This window comes from Leptodactylus fuscus, chromosome 4 (assembly GCF_031893055.1).
Source record: "Leptodactylus fuscus isolate aLepFus1 chromosome 4, aLepFus1.hap2, whole genome shotgun sequence".
Lineage (NCBI taxonomy): Eukaryota > Metazoa > Chordata > Amphibia > Anura > Leptodactylidae > Leptodactylus > Leptodactylus fuscus.
In genome coordinates this window covers 77,020,690-77,039,362 of record NC_134268.1, presented here as the reverse complement: position 1 = coordinate 77,039,362, position 18,673 = coordinate 77,020,690, and the positions used below count along the sequence as shown (strand labels likewise).

General features: G+C 43.1%; 1 protein-coding gene across 2 annotated transcripts in view; it reads right to left on the bottom strand.

Moving 5' to 3' along the window:
- The window catches only part of LDLRAD4 (low density lipoprotein receptor class A domain containing 4), a 191,144-nt gene that overhangs the window by 138,458 nt on the left and 34,013 nt on the right, over positions 1-18,673 (bottom strand). Inside the window, exon 2 of one of the 2 annotated variants that reach the window (XM_075270711.1) lies at positions 6,146-6,234. The exons of the other annotated variant lie outside the window; for it this stretch is intronic. The gene's annotated coding sequence lies outside the window, so the exon portion shown is untranslated. The remainder of the gene's footprint in view (positions 1-6,145; positions 6,235-18,673) is intronic. 2 annotated transcript variants of the gene reach the window in all.

The window sequence follows — 18,673 nt, the reverse complement described above, 5'->3', positions numbered from 1 at the left end:
ACCCAGTGTGCCGTCAGTGAAATGTAGCGTCCCTGTCCGCATGCACTTGTCCACGCGTCGGTGGTCAAGTGGACCTTTGTGCAAAGCGCGGAACTAAGGGCCCGCCTGATGTTGAGTGACACGTGCTGGTGCAAGGCGGGGACGGCACACCGGGAGAAGTAGTGACGGCTAGGGACGGCATAGCGAGGTGCCGCAGTTGCCATCAGGTCCAGGAAGGCGGGAGTTTCAACAAGCCGGAACGCCAACATCTCCTGGGCCAGCAGTTTAGCGATGTTGGCGTTCAAGGCTTGCGCGTGTGGGTGGTTAGCAGTGTATTTCTGCCGCCGCTCCAATGTCTGAGAGATGGTGGGTTGTTGTAAAGAAGCGCCTGATGGTGCCTTTGATGGTGCAGGAGAAGGAGATAAGACAGGAACAGGGGAGGATGAGGGAGAAGTCAACAAAGTGGCGGAGGCAGATGAAGTGGTGTCCTGGCTCGTCCTCTGGAGTGCATCGCCAGCACAGTCAGCAGTGGCAGAGGCAGAGGCGTGAACGGCAGGCGGCCTTTGTCCTGCCGTTGCTGCATGCCACCGATTCCAGTGCTTGGATTCCAAATGACGGCGCAGTGAAGTGGTGGACAGGTTGTTCTTCTCAGAGCCCCTAATCAATTTCGAGAGGCAAATTGTGCAGACAACACTATCTGTCCTCGGCGCATTCCTTGAAAAAACTCCACACCTTCGAGAAACGTGCCCTCGAGGTGGGAGTTTTTCGGGGCTGGGTACGAACTGGAACATCTTGGGAGATTCCGGGTGTGGCCTGGCTTCGCCTAAGCTGCTGACCTCTGCCTCTAGCTACCCTTTTTGGGGCTGCACCTGCCTCAACATCCACACTACTTTCCCCGCTTGACATCCCCCCTGTCCAGGTCGGGTCAGTGTCCTCATCATCCACCACTTCCTCTTCCAACTCCTGTCTCATCTCCTCCTCCCGCACAATGCGCTGGTCAACTGGATGCCCTGACGGCAACTGCGTCACATCATCGTCGATGAGGGTGGGTTGCTGGTCATCCACCACCAAATCGAACGGAGATGGAGGAGACTCTAGTGTTTGAGCATCTGGACACAGATGCTCCTCTGTTAGGTTCGTGGAATCGTGACGTGGAGAGGCAGGTTGAGGGACAATGAAAGGAGCGGAGAACAGCTCTGGGGAGCAGGGACAGTTGGGGTTATTGTTCTGTGAAGCTTGGGAATTTTGGGAGGAAGGAGGACAAGACTGTTGGGTAATAGGAGGAGAGGAGGCAGAGTCTGACTGGCTGCTGGACAATGTGCTGTAAGCGTTCTCTGACAGCCATTGCAAGACCTGTTCCTGGTTCTCGGGCCTACTAAGGTTTGTACCCTGCAGTTTAGTTAATGTGGCTAGCAACCCTGGCACTGTGGAGTGGCGCAATGCTTGCTGCCCCACAGGAGTAGGCACGGGACGCCCTGTGGCTTCACTGCTACCTTGCTCCCCAGAACCATTCCCCCGACCTCGCCCACGGCCTCGTCCACGTCCCTTTCCGGGAGCCTTGCGCATTTTGAATTCCCAGTTAGAAACTGGCACTATATACCAGTAGCAAAAATTGTGGGTGCACGTAACCCCAATATATTCTTTGAATTACCAGTCAGAAACTGGCACTATATGGCAGTAGCAAGAAATGAGGGTATTTGTAACCCCAATATATTCTTTGAATTCCCAGTCAGACAATGGCACTATATACCAGTAGCAAGAAACGAGGGTATTTATAACCCCAATATATTCTTTGAATTCCCAGTCAGACAATGGCACTATATACCAGTAGCAAGAAATGAGGGTATTTATAACCCCAATATATTCTTTGAATTCCCAGTCAGACAATGGCACTATATGGCAGTAGCAAAAATAGTGGGTGTATATAGCCCCAATTCTATTGCTAGGGGACTTGCAGGGTATTTCTGGGGTGAAGGTGGGGGGGCACACCGTTGGAACGGGGATTTGGGGTGTATATATGGGGTATACGGGAATACACTGTCAGCGTATTCCATTCAGGATCCTGGGAAAGCTGGGTTGCGGCGATTGAGCCTGTCAGTGCCACGTTACACTGACAAGCTTCTCCCTGGAATTTAGCTCTTACAAGAGCTGTTGTGGTTGCCTTCTCCTTCCTATCCTAGCCTGTCCCTGCCTACCCAGAATCTAAGCCCTAGCTAACTGGACGTAAACCTCCGTCCCCGGTGAATTGCAAGCTCAGAATGACGCGAAGCTGGGCGTCGCTGTTCTTTTAAATTAGAGGTCACATGTTTTCGGCAGCCAATGGGTTTTGCCTACTTTTTTCAACGTCACCGGTGTCGTAGTTCCTGTCCCACCTACCCTGCGCTGTTATTGGAGCAAAAAAGGCGCCAGGGAAGGTGGGAGGGGAATCGAGTAATGGCGCACTTTACCACGCGGTGTTCGATTCGAACATGCCGAACAGCCTAATATCCGATCGAACATGAGTTCGATAGAACACTGTTCGCTCATCTCTAATGTTGATGCCTTCTGGGCCTCTCTCTCTCTACAAGAGGTTAACTCCATCAAATACCACCATAGTTAGGTTTGCAAAGGTGGCTGCAATTACAAAAACATGGCTTTAAAGGGAAGAAGTCACAGGAAGCTATCCATTTTTAAAATCAAGTTTTATAGATTAAAGGTTCTTTAAAGATTTTTTTCTTCCATGTTCTCGAATAAAAAAAAACAAAAAAAACCCCTGCAGTTTCAGTTCTGGTCACAAAGCCAAATATGCTGATCCTTCCCGTTTTCTGTAAGACTTCTTAGCATACAGATAATCATAATTGGCATTTATAAGTGAAGTGTAACGTAGATACAGAAGCCAACAGTACAGTAGGTGGCAGTACAATTATTTAGTAAAACCAATCAGGAGAAATACAGGGCCTTGAGGCCAGGGTCCAACATTGCACGCAGAATACGCAGTGTTCTTCATTACCTGCATAGTGGATGGGATTTTGGCAAATTCCATCCACACCTTGCAGGAAAAAAAAAAAAAAAAGCAAAAATATATATGTCTATTATACCAACAGAAATGCTGGTATTTTCAGTCTAGGTATAATAGGGACAAAGTCTACAGAGGAAAGACTGGACTATGAAAAACACTGAAGAAAAAAAACATGCAAAAATAAATGCACTTCCACCGCAGTCTTTTCCATGGCGTTTTTTGACTGCAGCTTGCTACAAGGGGTTTTCTTGGCCTAAACCATCTCAAAATAAATATCTCCTCATAGGAAATGTAATGACAGCAGTATTTTGCAGCTACTGTTGCTATCATGAAGCATGGCTTTATGCTAATTCAATTGCTACAGCCCAGAATTATAAAGCAATAAGGGCCACGGAATAATCCAACGCTTATGAGTCATTTGGCTTCTAATGTTGAAGGTATTAATGGTAACTGTGCAGCAAGCAAAAGATTGTGGAATATAATTATAGCTGAGAGCCATGTGTCTAGATGCAGGAGGCTTACATTAATAATATATGTGCATTTATTAAACTTGTAAACCAGGCCCACTGACTACATGCAAATCTATTCTTTAACCTAGTGTAAAAAGTGCAAGAGGTTATTTCATGAAAGAAAAACAATGAAAGATATTCAATGTAAAGTGATCCATTACATTTCAATAGCACACACGCTCTATAAAACACCATAGTTTATACCACCATAAAAGGATAACATCTCCCATTTTCCTTACATTATGTGTTATAGAACTGGTATACAATTTACTCCTATGGCCTTGTGTGATTAAGGGTTTCTAAGACAAGACTGAGCCATAATGTGTATCCTAAAAAAATTTAGACTTTATATGCGAAGACCAAGGCATCGACCCCAAGTAGCATCTTGCAGCAAAAAAAAAAAAACAAAAAAAAAAACGCAGCAGCAATGCATTGCCGTTTTTTCCCCCCACAATTCTTTCACAGAACGTCCAGAGGTTTTCTCTGCGGACTTTCTGCTTCAGTTATACCTATAGGGGGCCACCGGTATTTCCGTAGGTATAATGGACATGCCGTGACTTCCAAAACTGCAATGGTTTTGGAAGTGGCAGCATAATCGCTGCACTTTTTTTCCCGCAGAGTGGGGATGGGCTTCACTAGACTGACTGCTGTAAAATGCAGTTTTTTCAGCCACGTTTACGCCATTTGAGGTCCTGGCCAAAAGGAGTTTGTGTGTTTGTTTTTTTAGACAAAAAACAAAAAAAGTGAACCAGCCACACAAAATATATGAATAAAAATTAACTTTTATTAAGTGCTCCTAAAAAGGTGTAGCAACATATATACATACAAAATATATAAACAAACATAAAACAAAATCATATAGGGGTAGACAAATACCAACTTGTCAGCCATGGAATGTACACTGGATGGCAACACTAATATCATGGTACAAAGGGCTCAACCATAGCTAAAACTGAAAGTGTCCAATAATAAAGTGTTGTAAATGAAAACAACAAATAATCAGTGTAATAACCCACAGATAGCTATGAGACTGCCCACAGATGATCCAAGATTAGCCTCCATACATACCATCAGTAAAGGTCCCCTGACGAAATCTGTCAAGTACAGGTGAAACGCGCGTCGGGTCCCTTTACTGTTGGGTTCACACTAGCGCCCGGAGTCCGTTCTCCGCTTTCTGTCTTCTGCATTCAGAAGACGGAAAGCTGTCAGACTGGGTACGGCCGTAAGTGCTGGTAAGCGTTTTATGCTCTCCACCGCAAAACCATTTTTTTTTTTTTTTTTTTAAATCAGACAAAGTACTGCATGTCCGACTGTGTCCGATTTTAAAAAAACAGTTTCGCGGCGGAGAGCATAAAACGTTCACCGGCACTCACGGCCGGACATCTTTCAAACCAATTAAAATGAATGGGTATGAAAGTCCGGCAGGTTTACGTCTCCTGCTCAGTTTTGTGCAGGAAACGGAAACCTGCATGAACGGAGACCGGGAGCAGATGTGAACGAGCCCTTACCGGTCCTGATTATGTGCCATTCATTGTAAACATGACTTCAGTTGTCAGCCATAACCAACATGAGTGTGAGGTCATTGCTGATGAAAGCAGACTGTCTAATCTTTATTGACTGAACAGCCAGAAGTACATTGTGGCTGGTCCTGATAACCAGAAAATCTAGCACCTGTTCACACATGACCACATCAGTGAGTACAGGCAGCTATAACCAGGACCTGGGAGATAGGACAAGTGACATCACTTACTCAGTGCCAGCAGGGCAATCCATTCAGCTAATTGCAGTTTGCTGATAAAGAAGTCTTATCTCTCTATGTAAATACACAGATAACAGTCTTTTTGTACAAGATTCTGCAGATTATCTGACCTGCAGAAGAGTTTGTCCTGTTCAGCAGGAGAGAGACAAATACAGGAAGTGAGAAGCAGACACTGCATACAGCTTGGCTGAAAGGCTGAGATGGGAGAACCCATTTAAGGCTGAGGACCCATGTTCTGCAAACCAGACTTGTAAGTTTTTTGGGTGGAAACCCAGTGTGCCCCATTATAGTCTATGGGGGTCACATGTTTCTATGGGTAACAGCTTTTTAAGCCGATTAGGTTTATGGTTTTTTGGGTACCCAAGGAGAGTCAAAGAATGGAATGCTAGTGGGAATCTAGTGCAACAAGTTTTCAACTGGCATAAATATTAGAAAAAATAAAATTATATATATATATATATATATATATATATATATATATATATATATATATATATATATATATATATATATATATATATGTGTGTGTGTTGTATAAGTCTTGACAAAGGATTAATAAAATATGCATAATTGTGTAAAGTCTACCACAAGCCTATTCGAAATGAACACTGCTAGTTTTGAAAGTATTTTTTCTTAGCTGCATTTCCCTTACACCTGCCTAAACCTTTTGCACAACACTGTATGTAGCAGTATTTCAACCATAAACACTAACCCTATATCCACATGACTACTATAGCTGTATTAATTTCACTTTGAATGGGGGATATTCACAGAAAAGATATTTCGACAGTCCGTTGTAACAGACTATCAAATAAAAGGTCATGTCTGTTTTAGTTCATTTTCACGGACCCCCTTTCTTCATGGCTATTATGCACCATGGTCATGAGAGAGTAGCCTTACTTTAGGTTTACACTTGCGGGTGGTGTCCGTCCGCTACCAAAGAGTTCGTGGTTGTTCGTTTGGTATCCTTTTTGGACAGAGATAAAGTCCTAAAAAAAAAAAAATAGAAAAGTTTTTCAGCTCACCCTTGTATGCAGAGATATCGACTAGTAGTAATGAATTCGGGGTGCACGGCACGCTCTATTCCTTGAGCGTGGCAAGATCCAGTAGAAAAAGAGAAATTCGCCGGCAGCTCTCCGTGAATAAGATATAACTTTTATTATAAACACATCTTAAAATGACAAAAAATAGATGCAAGTCATAAATCAAAAAAAGAAAAAGAAGAAAAATTCCCCCTAAAAAACGCAGACGCGTTTCGGAACGTCTGTTCCTTCCACAGAGATAAAGTCCTGCAAGTCTGACTTTATTCTCCACCCAAAAGAGCGGACACCCAATGGGAATGGTACAAATTAAGAACTTCGGATGGTTTTTACAATCCACTGAAATGAATGGATGGTAAAACGAATCATCCAAAAATAGTTTGAGGATTTTAAGACAGTTTTTGGAAACTGATTTTGCACGGAGTCAAACTGTGATGTGAACCCAGCCTTATAGGGTATCTTTAGTTAGATATGTAATACATATCTGATAGGCTGGGGTCTCAGCACTTTATACACTTCCTACAAATGTAAAGAGAACAGTACACAGGTATATGTGTCCAACCATGTGATAAATAGGGGATTTCAGGGTGGGATTCACCACCTATGACGACATAATCAAAGACATGCTAGGTGTCTGGTTGGAGCGGTGAAACATTAGTTATTGTCATAAGCAGGACCAAAGATTTAACATCTCAAAATGAAGGCTAGAAACCGAAAAGGGCAACAACTACGGTATACCTCAAGACAAAACCATTTCAATAGTGAAGTAAATTACTGAATGTTAGGGCTTGTTCACATGGGGCAAGAGGGGATGGATTTTGGTACGGAATCCACCTCAAACTCTGCCCCCTCACAATTGAGGTCTATGTAGAAGACCAGAGAGCTGTCCTTTGAGGTGGATGCCGCGTTGGAAATTGCCACAGCGCGTCTGCATCAAGACAATCCCTTTGGACTAGGCCCATTCATTTGGGACTACTCCGGAGCGGGAAGCTGCGACAGGCGCATTTTGGTCCTGATTGACACGCTTCCCGTTTCAAAATGAGGACCAAAATACGCAGTCGCTAGCTGTGTGTGAACTAGCCCTTAACATTGTAGAGGGTAATTCGGAAAATGGTTATATTTTCCTCCTTATAGGATATCAATAAACTGAGTACCAGTAGCATTAATAGAGAAGGCTCACACGTCCCACATAGTGTTTGACATTCAGTTTCCCTGCAAGGTACTGGTATTGTTCATAACCTACAATGACGCCCTCTGCAAGCACAGCAATGTGACTTTGTCGACTGCGGAGAAACAGTCTGTCACAACTGGCAGTAGTTGCCACAGGCGAGCAATCTCAAGAAACTGACCTTGGCAACAGCACATTTTACACTTCAGTGTTGTTCATTTGTGTTAAACTAGTTAGATGAAGGTGAAAAAAAAAAGTAGTTGAAAGGTGGCAAATTGTGTAACCAATCTCTCTATCGCTATCCGCTGTGAGATGTGTATGTATAGCAACACGCTTTATTTTCATTTACATACAACAGTTCATTGTCATGTCTAGTAACTATGAACACATTACAAATTCAGGACAAAATTGTTTCATTATACAGTATATTGTGTTTTTAGAATACACTTTGTAGAAGTTACATTAAAAAACACATACACACACACACCCACCCCTTAGGCTTACAGAACTAGAATGAGAAAAAAAACAAAAACGTCTTAAATTAGATTTGAGGATATCCTACAAAAAATTAAAGTAGAAAAAGTAGTAAATGTATAAATAAATATGCCATAAGTTTGTCACATAACGTTCCTGCTTACACTAGAGCTCTACTTTGTAAGTTGAAGACATGAAGGTCTACAGGTGGGTTTCTTTGGTGTGACCAATAACCAGCCACATTCACCAACTCAAAATGGGTTTGAAAGTATTTTGGTAAAATGAATGGATGGTTACTAAGCTGGAGAACAATAGGTAGGAATCTCTGTGAATAGTCAGCCCAAGTATAAGATCTACACTGTGCTCATATCTATAAAGTCACATCACACCAGCTATGTATCCACTACTTACAACAATAGTCACCCATCACTACATAACCTTCAGTCTTTATCATCTATAAAAGACAGTAAATCCCCCCTCCCCATTTAGGCTCTGTGCATATTCTGTTACCATAAACAAAGACTCAAATATTAATGGGTCATTCTGAAATATTTCACACTCTACAAATGATTTAGCTGGTAGTGCCAAAAGAGAAGATTATGCAACTTCCCGATCTCAAGCAGGCTATCTTCCTACCATCTGTCTATCTGCCTAGTGTGAAGTCTCATCACAAAACCTTGTCCCTTAAAGTATGTTAATGCCATATGTTACAGAAGAACATTTAGCTACTCCAAGACAGTAACAGCTTTCACATATGAGATGGAAACCTCCTCAGAACTACATAATATATTCCTGTTAGGTACATAACTATCACTAATACTCCTTTAACAGTGAAAATATTTTGCAGCTTCGTTATAAAATTTAAAGGGACTCTCCAGACTTCCTCTTACACTAGATTCATAGCAGAGTTGTCACTCCATTGTTCATGTCCTTCTTTATACATGAACAATAGAGAGGTGGGCACTAAATTTGCAGCCTCACATGGAGCTTGGCGGGTTTTGGTCAACTGAAGACTCCAGTGCAGATGTGACCGTAGCCTTACCAGGATTCATATATACACCATTAGCTTACGACCAGTTCATTAATGGGCTTTACAAGGACAGGCCATTCATCTTGGTTTTGGACATCTTATTGTCCAGGATTTAGAATTTAGAGCAAACTCCTCTACTCCTGAAGCTGTGGTCCAGTCTATCTCCCCTCTTCTCCCATGCCAGAAGCAATAAAGGCCTTGACAGTCATTGGTAAGATACTGATATATATATATATATATATATATATATATCCCTACTAATATTATAAGTGAGAGTTTGTTTTTGTTACTCTTTCACACAGAAACCCCCAGTAAGTGGCATGGCTTCACGACTTATGAATTTATGTTCACATACTATATTACACTGCTCTTGGCAGCAGCTTATCTCAGCCACGTCTGTTATCTCTCTATGTAAACACAGCATTTGCATATTGTCTGATCTGCTTCAGGAAGTGCTGACACACTGGTTGGCAAAACACCTTTAATCCAAATTGTCAGTTTACCAATTTTAAACATGCTGGGAAAAAGAAAATCTAATTTGTTGCAAAATTCTAAAACAAGATTTATGAAGGTAGCCAGAAGTCAGTTCTCCTCAAGCAGAGCTGAGGGGAATCATCAACGCCAACATTCTCATATGGCATCCCAGCGACCTGCTGAAACAATCACAGACACCGTGCGAGGAACAAGTTCAGCAGCAGGCCAGCTTGAGAGCTGCCGAAATGCCAGAGCAGGCCAACTGACGGCAGCAATTTGCTTTATATAGGCGGATCATTGATGCCAACACGCAGATGAAGTCGCGGGCAGAGGAGATTGGAGACGGATATCCATCCAATCACACTGAGGCCCTCAGTCTTTTAACAAAGGGGTTGTGCCTTTAAGCTTATTTTATCCCACAAAGCTGACCTACACAGCCTGAATTACATCTAATGTTTTGGACATTTTTTTCAGGCTTGTTCAACAAGGAGGCGAGCTTGGCTGGAAAAATCCTTGGGTTTATCTGTAAAGAGAGCAAGTAAGATGCAACAATGATAAGTTTGCCAGGTCAGCCCAATTAAAAGAAAACAGTGGGCAGCAGAGAAAAACCTCAGCGGAAACAGTTTTTTTCCCCCCACAAACTCTGCAGAGAAAACCTCACTTTCTGCTTCAATTCTAGTTACAGGGAAACTACCAGCATTTATGTAAATATAACTGACGTATTGCGATTTACAACAACAAGACAAGACAGTTTTGAGAAGGAAAAAAAAAATAAAAATAAATTATATTTATATATATATATCGCAGCATTTCCTCTCCATGTAGTTTTCTGCAATGTGTGGATGGGATATGCAGCCTACAAGCTCGGGAAGCTTTACAACAGGTCAGCAGTTTTAACTCATGGTGGGGAGGCGGCTATGAACCACAGATTGGAGCCTCAGGGACTGCATGTTTAAGACCCCTGGACTAGACGGATGATAAATCTAGTGATCTTTAGTCTATCAGCAGCCAGTGTAATGAATGTGGCACATTTTAAAGACTGTCAAACGCTAACACAACCTAAAAATGAGACATTAAATTTGTCCCATTGTGTATCCTTCTACTTCATGTCCTCATCACCACAAGTTCAATTTACATGAAGAAATGCGACTAGTGCATTATAAATGCATTGTCCTAAAGCTGAACACTTCGTATTTTACCATTAAATTTATAACATTAATGCCACATCTTTCATTTAGTGCAAACAGGTAGCGTAATATCCAATAGACATTGTATTTGCTCATCATTATTCAGTGCAGTTAAGAGAGAAGGCTGAATTTACAGCAGTCAGACAAGCAAAGGGCATTCATTACAGACTCTGACAGGAACATGACACGCCGCAAACATATCAGGATAATTACTCTAAATCAAGCACTTTCACTGCACTTGTAAAGAACGTGCACGCTTTCTAGGAATCTCTCTGCCGTTATAGTTACTACATTAAGAAACACACAGAATCCAGAAAAAAAATAGTGGCAAGGATTCCAGTAGCCAGATGCAAACCGATCATAAATTTGCATCCTTCAGAAATTGTTTTTAGATATACCTGAAGAAGCAGAGAGCTTTGAAACATTGTAATCTGTCATTATTAGCTATTACAAAAAGGTATCAACTACTGAAGACTAGTTTTTTGTTTTTATAATAAAAAGGAGATATCCAGCTGCCAAAAGTTCTGTATATACATCCACATTAGTTGTAAATGCTCAGTGGTCCCTTGTGCTGCCTTTCCATGACTAATCTTTCCTGCAGCTTCCTGTATCGTTTATATATGCAGTGAATACGTAGACAAACTGCATTTCCCATGATTCTAACCCCTCGTTCACATCTGCGTTGGTATTCTGTCTGGGAGAGTACACATGGGAACCCCCCAAAACGGAATACCAAATGCATTTGCAAGCACTGCAGTAAAAGTACACGGATCCCCATAGACTATAATGGGTCCATGTGCTTGCCGCCAGATCTCCGCAGGAATCATGCAGACAGGAAAATGGTTTAATCTACTTTCCTATTCGCATGACTCATGTAGGCAGTGCACGTCAATGACATGGACCTTATTATAGTCTACGGGGACTCTGTGCTTTTACTGTACAGTGTTTGCAATTTCATTAGGTATTCTGTTCAGGTGGTCCCCATGCAGACTCCCCCAAATGGAATACCAACACAGATGTGAACGAGGGGTAACTGTTTGCTGCTCACAATTGTAAGTGAGCTTGCAAACGAGAAGTCACAGCAGCACATTACCTCAGATGGCGTTCTTTATTACCTGTGATTTCATTCCAGTGGAGGATGGAGGGGTACAGAGAGAGCAGGCAGATTAATCATGGGAAATGTAGTTTGCCCACAGATTCACTGCATGTAAATAACCGTTACAAACAGCAGCGGGCAAAATAAAGCCAAGCAGAGACTTGACAAGAGAACAGATCCACTGCTGTGGATCTATTTGCAGATCATTTATGGAAGATGAATAACCCTTTTTAAAAGTTTCTATAAAGTTCTATATTACAGGCCACCAATGAAAGATCAGGAAAAGAGTTCTATAACTTTGCTGATCTTAGGAGGCGGTCACATCACCGCCACTGTCTGCCCCGTGGTTTCAGCCTGTGGTGTCCGTATGAAGCCTCTCTGCCTGGAACCTTTTTGTTGCACGGACAGTGTCGTACATGCAGGACTTTGTCTGTGCAAAAAAAAATAAAAATAAAAAGATTTCCAGGCGGAGAGGCTGCACACGGACACTGCGGTCATCTTTAAAAACCTATTCATTTGATCGGGGTTTTTAAAAGGCAACCAACAAGCAGTCTTGCTGCTTGCTGGTGGTTACTCAGGGAGACTAAGGGGGTGTTCACACTACCGCCGCGGTCTTTAAGGGTAAGTTCACACAATGCTCCCATTGAAATGAATGGGAGCATTTTGAGCGCGTCATCTGCTGGCACGTGTATACATGCCAGATTGCGCTCCACTTTCCTCTATGTGAACTTTCCCTTAAAGCCCAGGGAGACCGCGGCGGTAGTGTGAACACCCCCTTACAATGATGGCCCACCATAGAAAACTTTGAGGCTCTAATACCATCAGCTTACTCAGCAGTGGTCAATTGAGCACCACAACCCCCATCTCAGCATTACCTGACAATATTGTGCCCAAATCTTATACCCACCATACTTCAATCTATACAATTAGACAATTTTGACGCCAGTATTTAGTAAGATTTATTAATGTCTTACATTTGTTAAACAATCCAAGACTCCCAGAAGCATGCGTCAACTTTAGTTTTTAAAAATAAAAACTGAAAAGCATTGCTTTTCCATTGTGTAATTCTACGGCTAACATTAACATGCTGTGTTTTTCAATAGATAGAATGACTGTAGGTTCATAAGAAATTAGCTCCACGTTGTATTAAAAAATAAAAATACGAAGGTCAGAAAATTTGTATAATGTGTATTCAGTTAGTGAACTACAAATCTGTTCCTGACATATTCATTGCACCTATAGGGGAATAAAGAATAATTCAACACTATTCACACACTAGGCATCACACGAAGAAAAATTATTTTCTGTTTAGCCAAAGGGTTTATTGAGATAGCTAGAAGATTAGAGTATTTATTTCCAAGGAAGGGAACAATGTCTGAATATGCAGTAATGAGATATTGAAATGGCAAACAATTTCAGATAAAAAAAAAAAAAAAAAAAAAAAAAAAAAAAATAATGATTGTTTAAAACCCTCATTTGCAGTGAAATATTGTAATCAATTCAGAAACAATACAAATGATATTTAGTAAACCAGCTCAATAAGACATTATATACATCACTGCAAAGTAAGTGATAACTGCTTGAAGAGCCAGAAAGTTTTTGTTAAATAAACCCATTTGGTTATGGGTACTAATGGGTACTTAAAATTTAAGATTTAGACAATGCAAATAGACTAGATGCACTAGATTTATCACAGCGGCTGATTTTCCGGTAGTGGGGGGAAAAAAAAAAACAAAAACCTAGCAGAACCCATTGAAATCAAAATTCCACAACAAATTCCTATGTGTGAATGGACCCTAACATTGTAAGTAACCTCTCCTGGCTTGGTGACGTCCCAGACATCAAATAGGCCGGGAACTGCGTCCTTAAGAGCCGTGATGCAAGCCCCAGCTGACATGACGTCCCGTACATCATTAAAGATGGCTGACATCTGCAGGGAGTGCACAGAAGTCAGGGAGAAGTAATTTTTTTTTATGTTTATATCCTCCCCTTGGTCTCCGATTATTATACTCTGGGGTCTGAAAAGACGCCAGTGCATAACTGTTCATAGGTGGCCACAATGGGGTATAATACTGTGTGCAGGGGTAACTATGGAGCATAGTAGGGTGCGCAGGTGCTACTATGGGGCAAAAACTATGGCTCCATAGTGGCCCCTGCACAAAGTATTATGCCCCATAAATGTGTGCACGAATGCATGTCCGAACGAATCATGCAGAGAGGAAAGAACTGCTTTAAGTACTTCTCTCCGGCTGATTTGTGCAGACACCACGCCGAAAACACACAAGCCCCATTATAGCTCATTTTACTCAAAAAATATACCAATGAAGAAAAAAAAAAAAAAAAAAAAAAATCAGAGAAAAACTGAATTTTCTCAAGTGAGTGAGGTCACAACACAGGTCTGTAACAAAACCTCAGCTGTGAGAAGGCCCGTTTACTACTTATCATACAGCAGGAAGGAGCCTTCAAGTGCAGGTGAGAGCTGGGCCTCATTAAAGGCGTATAAGGGTATGTCCACACTGAGTTTTTTGGTCAAGAATTTGGTCAGGAAACTGACTCAAATGCCTCCTCCTACAAACACCTTACCATAGGACTGTATGGTGAGGCGTTTTTTGGAGGAGGAATTTGAGTCAGTTTCAGGACCAAATTCCTGACCAAACAACTGTGTGAACGCACCCTAAGGGTGAGTTCACACAATGTCTTTTGGCTCGTAATCTGGCACGTCTACACCGCGGGAGCTTTTGCGGGCCGTATACACTCCCATTGATTTCAATGGGAGCCAGGATAGTATACACGGCGCTATTTTGTAGCCGTGAATTTGCGGCAGCAAAATCACGGCCTCAAAATAGCGGCACGTATACGATCCTGGCTCCTATTGAAACCAATGCGAGTGTATACAGTCTGCAAAAGTTCCCGCGGTGTAGACGTGCCAGATTACGAGCCAAAAGACATCGTGTGAACTCACCCTAAAAGGTTGTTAAGACTTCAGTCCTGGCCAGTACCTGGGGGAAAGTGGAGGAGCAGGGTTTGGTCCTGAACACGCTGACAACTGGTGAAAGACCAGTGTGAACTATTGTCTGCGTTTCTGCCTTTTTTGTGGACTGTGCGGCTGAAGCAAGCCACACGTACAGTTAGGGTTTCTATGTTCAGTTAGTAGCTCAGACGAGCAGGATTTCTGTTACTGTTTTTTGCCTGATGTTATGGCTTGTTTATTTTCTGCCTGTTTTTGTAACACCTACATACAGGACAAAACCAGTTTAAACTTGATTGTGTCTTACTGTCTGGGTCCAATACTGCTATCGCTGAGCCTATCCTCCCCACAATAAATATTGTAAGAGCGGTCGCCATAACTACCAATACGCCACACTGATATAGAATGGAGACCTGGAGCCAATGCCCACGATCAGAGTCCAATTACTACCAGTGAATTTTAATGTGTTAATAACTTGTTACATTATTGCTAAGTATTTTATTGGCAGCATAAAATGACACTAGTCCACTGGATAAAGTTAAAGGAAGATAGAATTCTGGTTTTTGTCTTTCCTATTGGCTTTTTATAACCGAGTACTACTGAGAAAGTGATTTATTAAACTCCTAGTGAGATTACTAGGAAGGCAGAAGAAAAGTGGCAGCTAATGAGATTTTTTACTAAGGTTACAATTAGCATCTTTACACTAAACACATGTTCTGTCTGCTCTACTAGTAATACATGAATGTAAAATGATGATACTTTTACTACTTCGAGCCTGAATTCCATAGCTTTCTCCCCTCCATTGTTGAGCCTGTGTTCTCCTCCTGTTCTTTTTCCTTTTCATACCTCCTGCCAAATCTCCAATCGCTCTAGGTCAAAGAAAAACAGGCCCAGCTGCCTTTAGCCATCCAACGTGCAGGTTTGCCATCCTCCCTGCTGTTTTGGCTTGAGTTCTTCAGACTGGAAAATTCGGAAGCTCAGTCTCCAAAGCTTTACAAATGCCAGAACCATCTAAGAGGAAAATAGGACAAGGCCACCCTGAGGCGAGTTTATATTAAAATCTGCTGGCTGCAAGGCTGATATGCAGTAAACACCACACATACCCCAGGACACACTACTCTCTGTATATCTAGTCAGCTAGACCCGAATCTGGGGGGGGGGGGGTCATAAAAGAAAAAACAAAAATGTATTTATATAGCACTCAGATTAAAAATATTGTTGCCAAGCGTATTCATTGAATGTATTTTATCATCAAGAATAGATAAATTACGGAAAAATATATAGCATATCCAATAATCCTGTATGCATGCTAAAGATGGTCACCGAATTTACAGGTCCATGGGCCCCTTAATAAAAATAAACTGGAGCTCTAATGCATCAGTGGTGAGGTCACTGACTGGTCTCAGCAGTCATGTGAGCCTCAGAGCTACCAGCATTGTGGCCACACCATGAGACGGAAAGGGAACAAGCAGCAGGCAATGTAGTACAAAGGACAGGTGGCATGCAGAATTTTTTCTCGACAACCCCTTTAATAAACATGAACAATATTGTTTGGAACAGTTTGGAACTTGACAACCCCTTTAAAGAAGCTCTTGGGTGGGATCTGCAGTATGATTCTGGATTATTGTCCCATCAGTTTTGAACAAATTATAGCTGTATACAATTCAGAAGACATCCTACTACTTCAATACACAATTACATCAAACCCCAGTGCCACTGGTGTCATATAGGCATACATCTTGTTCATATTGTGGTTTAATGTCACTTAACTCACAACAGGCTCATTTTACCAAGACAATTTAGGGCTCCATTCAGGTGAACATAATATGGCCCTTTACACAGTCAAAAGAAAAAAAAAAAAAAAAAAAAAAAGCCCAGAAGAGAAAAAGTATGGCTGGAAAGACCATGCATACTCCGTGTTGGCAAGTCACTGCAAAATGGCGGCTGTCTATCCCAATGTGATACAGTAGTAGTGTACAAGGATTAAAGAAATATCATTAAAGGGGTTGTCCCATCACAAGGATCCTACCTATACTGCCTGCTAAAGTGAATGTAAGACTTTCCTAAATACATTGCTTCAGCAAAACTGCTTTGTTTGTCCACGATCCTTATTCATTTCTTTGTTGACACATCCAGGGCCGGCTCCAGGTTTTTATGGGCCCTTGGGCGACAGAGCCTCAGTGGGCCCCCTTGTAAAGGAGGTGGGGGAGTCGAGACACTGTGCGTTGCAGATGAAGTGAGTGATGTCATGCAGGAGTGTGGCGTCACCAACGCCATACCTCCCAATCTTTTAAAGAGTAGAAAAAGGGGCAAAATGTGCGGCGCGCTCTGCGTGCCGCTGCAAATTTAGCTCCACCCACTTTTATGTTGATTCCACCCACTCATTCATTATGTGCTCCCACACAGTATAATCCTCCTACAGTCACCTGTAAATTATATGCCCCCCCATCTCTCCCCCAGTTTCATATACACCCTTCCTCTGCCCCCAGTTTCATGTCCCCCCTCCATCTCTGTCCCCAGTTTCATCACGTTCTCCCCCTTCATCTGCCCACAGTTTCATGTCCCCCGTCTCTGCCCCAGTGTCATGCCGTTCCCCCCCTCCCCTTCATTTGCCCCTTCAGTTTCATTGGGCCCCCTCCATCTCTGTCCCCAGTTTCATGCCGTTCTCTCCCCACCCCCTTCATGTTCTCCAGTGTCATGCCGTTCCCCCCCCTCCCCTTCATTTGCCCCCCAGTTTCATGGGCCCCCTTCATTATGTTTCACCTTAATATGTAATACAAAAAACACTTACACTCACCTTCTATCACTCACCTTCCCTCGTTCCCCCGACGCTCCTCTCTCTCTCCCTCCAATCACATACGCGGTGCAGGAGCTGTGAGATCAGCTCCTGCTTAGCTCCGGCCCGGCTTGCGTGTGTAGGCGTGACATGATGACGTCATCGCGCCTACACACGCAAGCCGGAGCTTTAAAGCAGGAGCTGATCTCGCAGCTCCTGCATCGCGTATGTATTCCAGCTCATCGGCGGATGGACGCCGATGAGCTGAAATTGTGACAGGCAAGTGCCGGGGGGCCCCCAGAGGCTCTGTGGGCCCCGGCACTTGCCCGACTATGCCGTGCGCTGACGCCGGCCCTGGACACATCCCTTGACTTATCTGGTCAGAAGTCAAGTGATGTATCTGCTGCTCTGAGGAGGGAGGGAGGAGGGGCAGGAGCGATTCTGCTATGTCGCTCCTCCGCCCCCCCCCCCCCACCTTCCGGAATAGCAGCATCGCTCCTGCTGCTGCTGGCTTCATGTAGGGCAGGAGAGTAGCGATGTCACAGGCACCTGTGCCGGCGTCTAACCCTCCCCGGAATCCACCTATTACAGCGGATGCCGGGTCTGTATTGACATTGTGTAGGTTGGAGAACTGACTGTTCTCACCATCTATGAGCGCGCACGCAGGGCCAGCGGCATAGAAGCGACGTCATCTCACCGCTGGCTTTGCATATGTAACCCCACCCACCAATGACAACAAAGCAGGAAGAAAGAAGATTTTACAGTAGCGAAGACTGGTGAGTATGCGACGTGGGAATACCCCTAACACTGCAAAAACATCTGCAACTCACGCTATACAGTGTGAGCGGGGAGGAACACCCCCTCCCCCTGCTCACAGTCCATAGACTAGTATTATCAGGAGGAGAGGGGGCATTCCTCCCCGTTCACACTGTACAACGCGATAGGTGCGGCTTTGAAGAAGGACGTACCTGACAGACTGTCAGGAACGCCCTTCTGACTGTAAAGAGCTACGCTACCGGGACAGATAGCTCTTTACCCGGGGCACAGATCAGGAAAGCCTCTTTAACATTACTGATAATGCCAATATACATTGCAGGCTGACTGGGGGGAGTAAACTGTCTTTTAGGACATTCACCAGTGTTCTACATTGGAAGAAGTGGATCTGGCCACAAGCTATCAAAAGAAAGAAAATTCAGACACATCTCCCCAAATTCT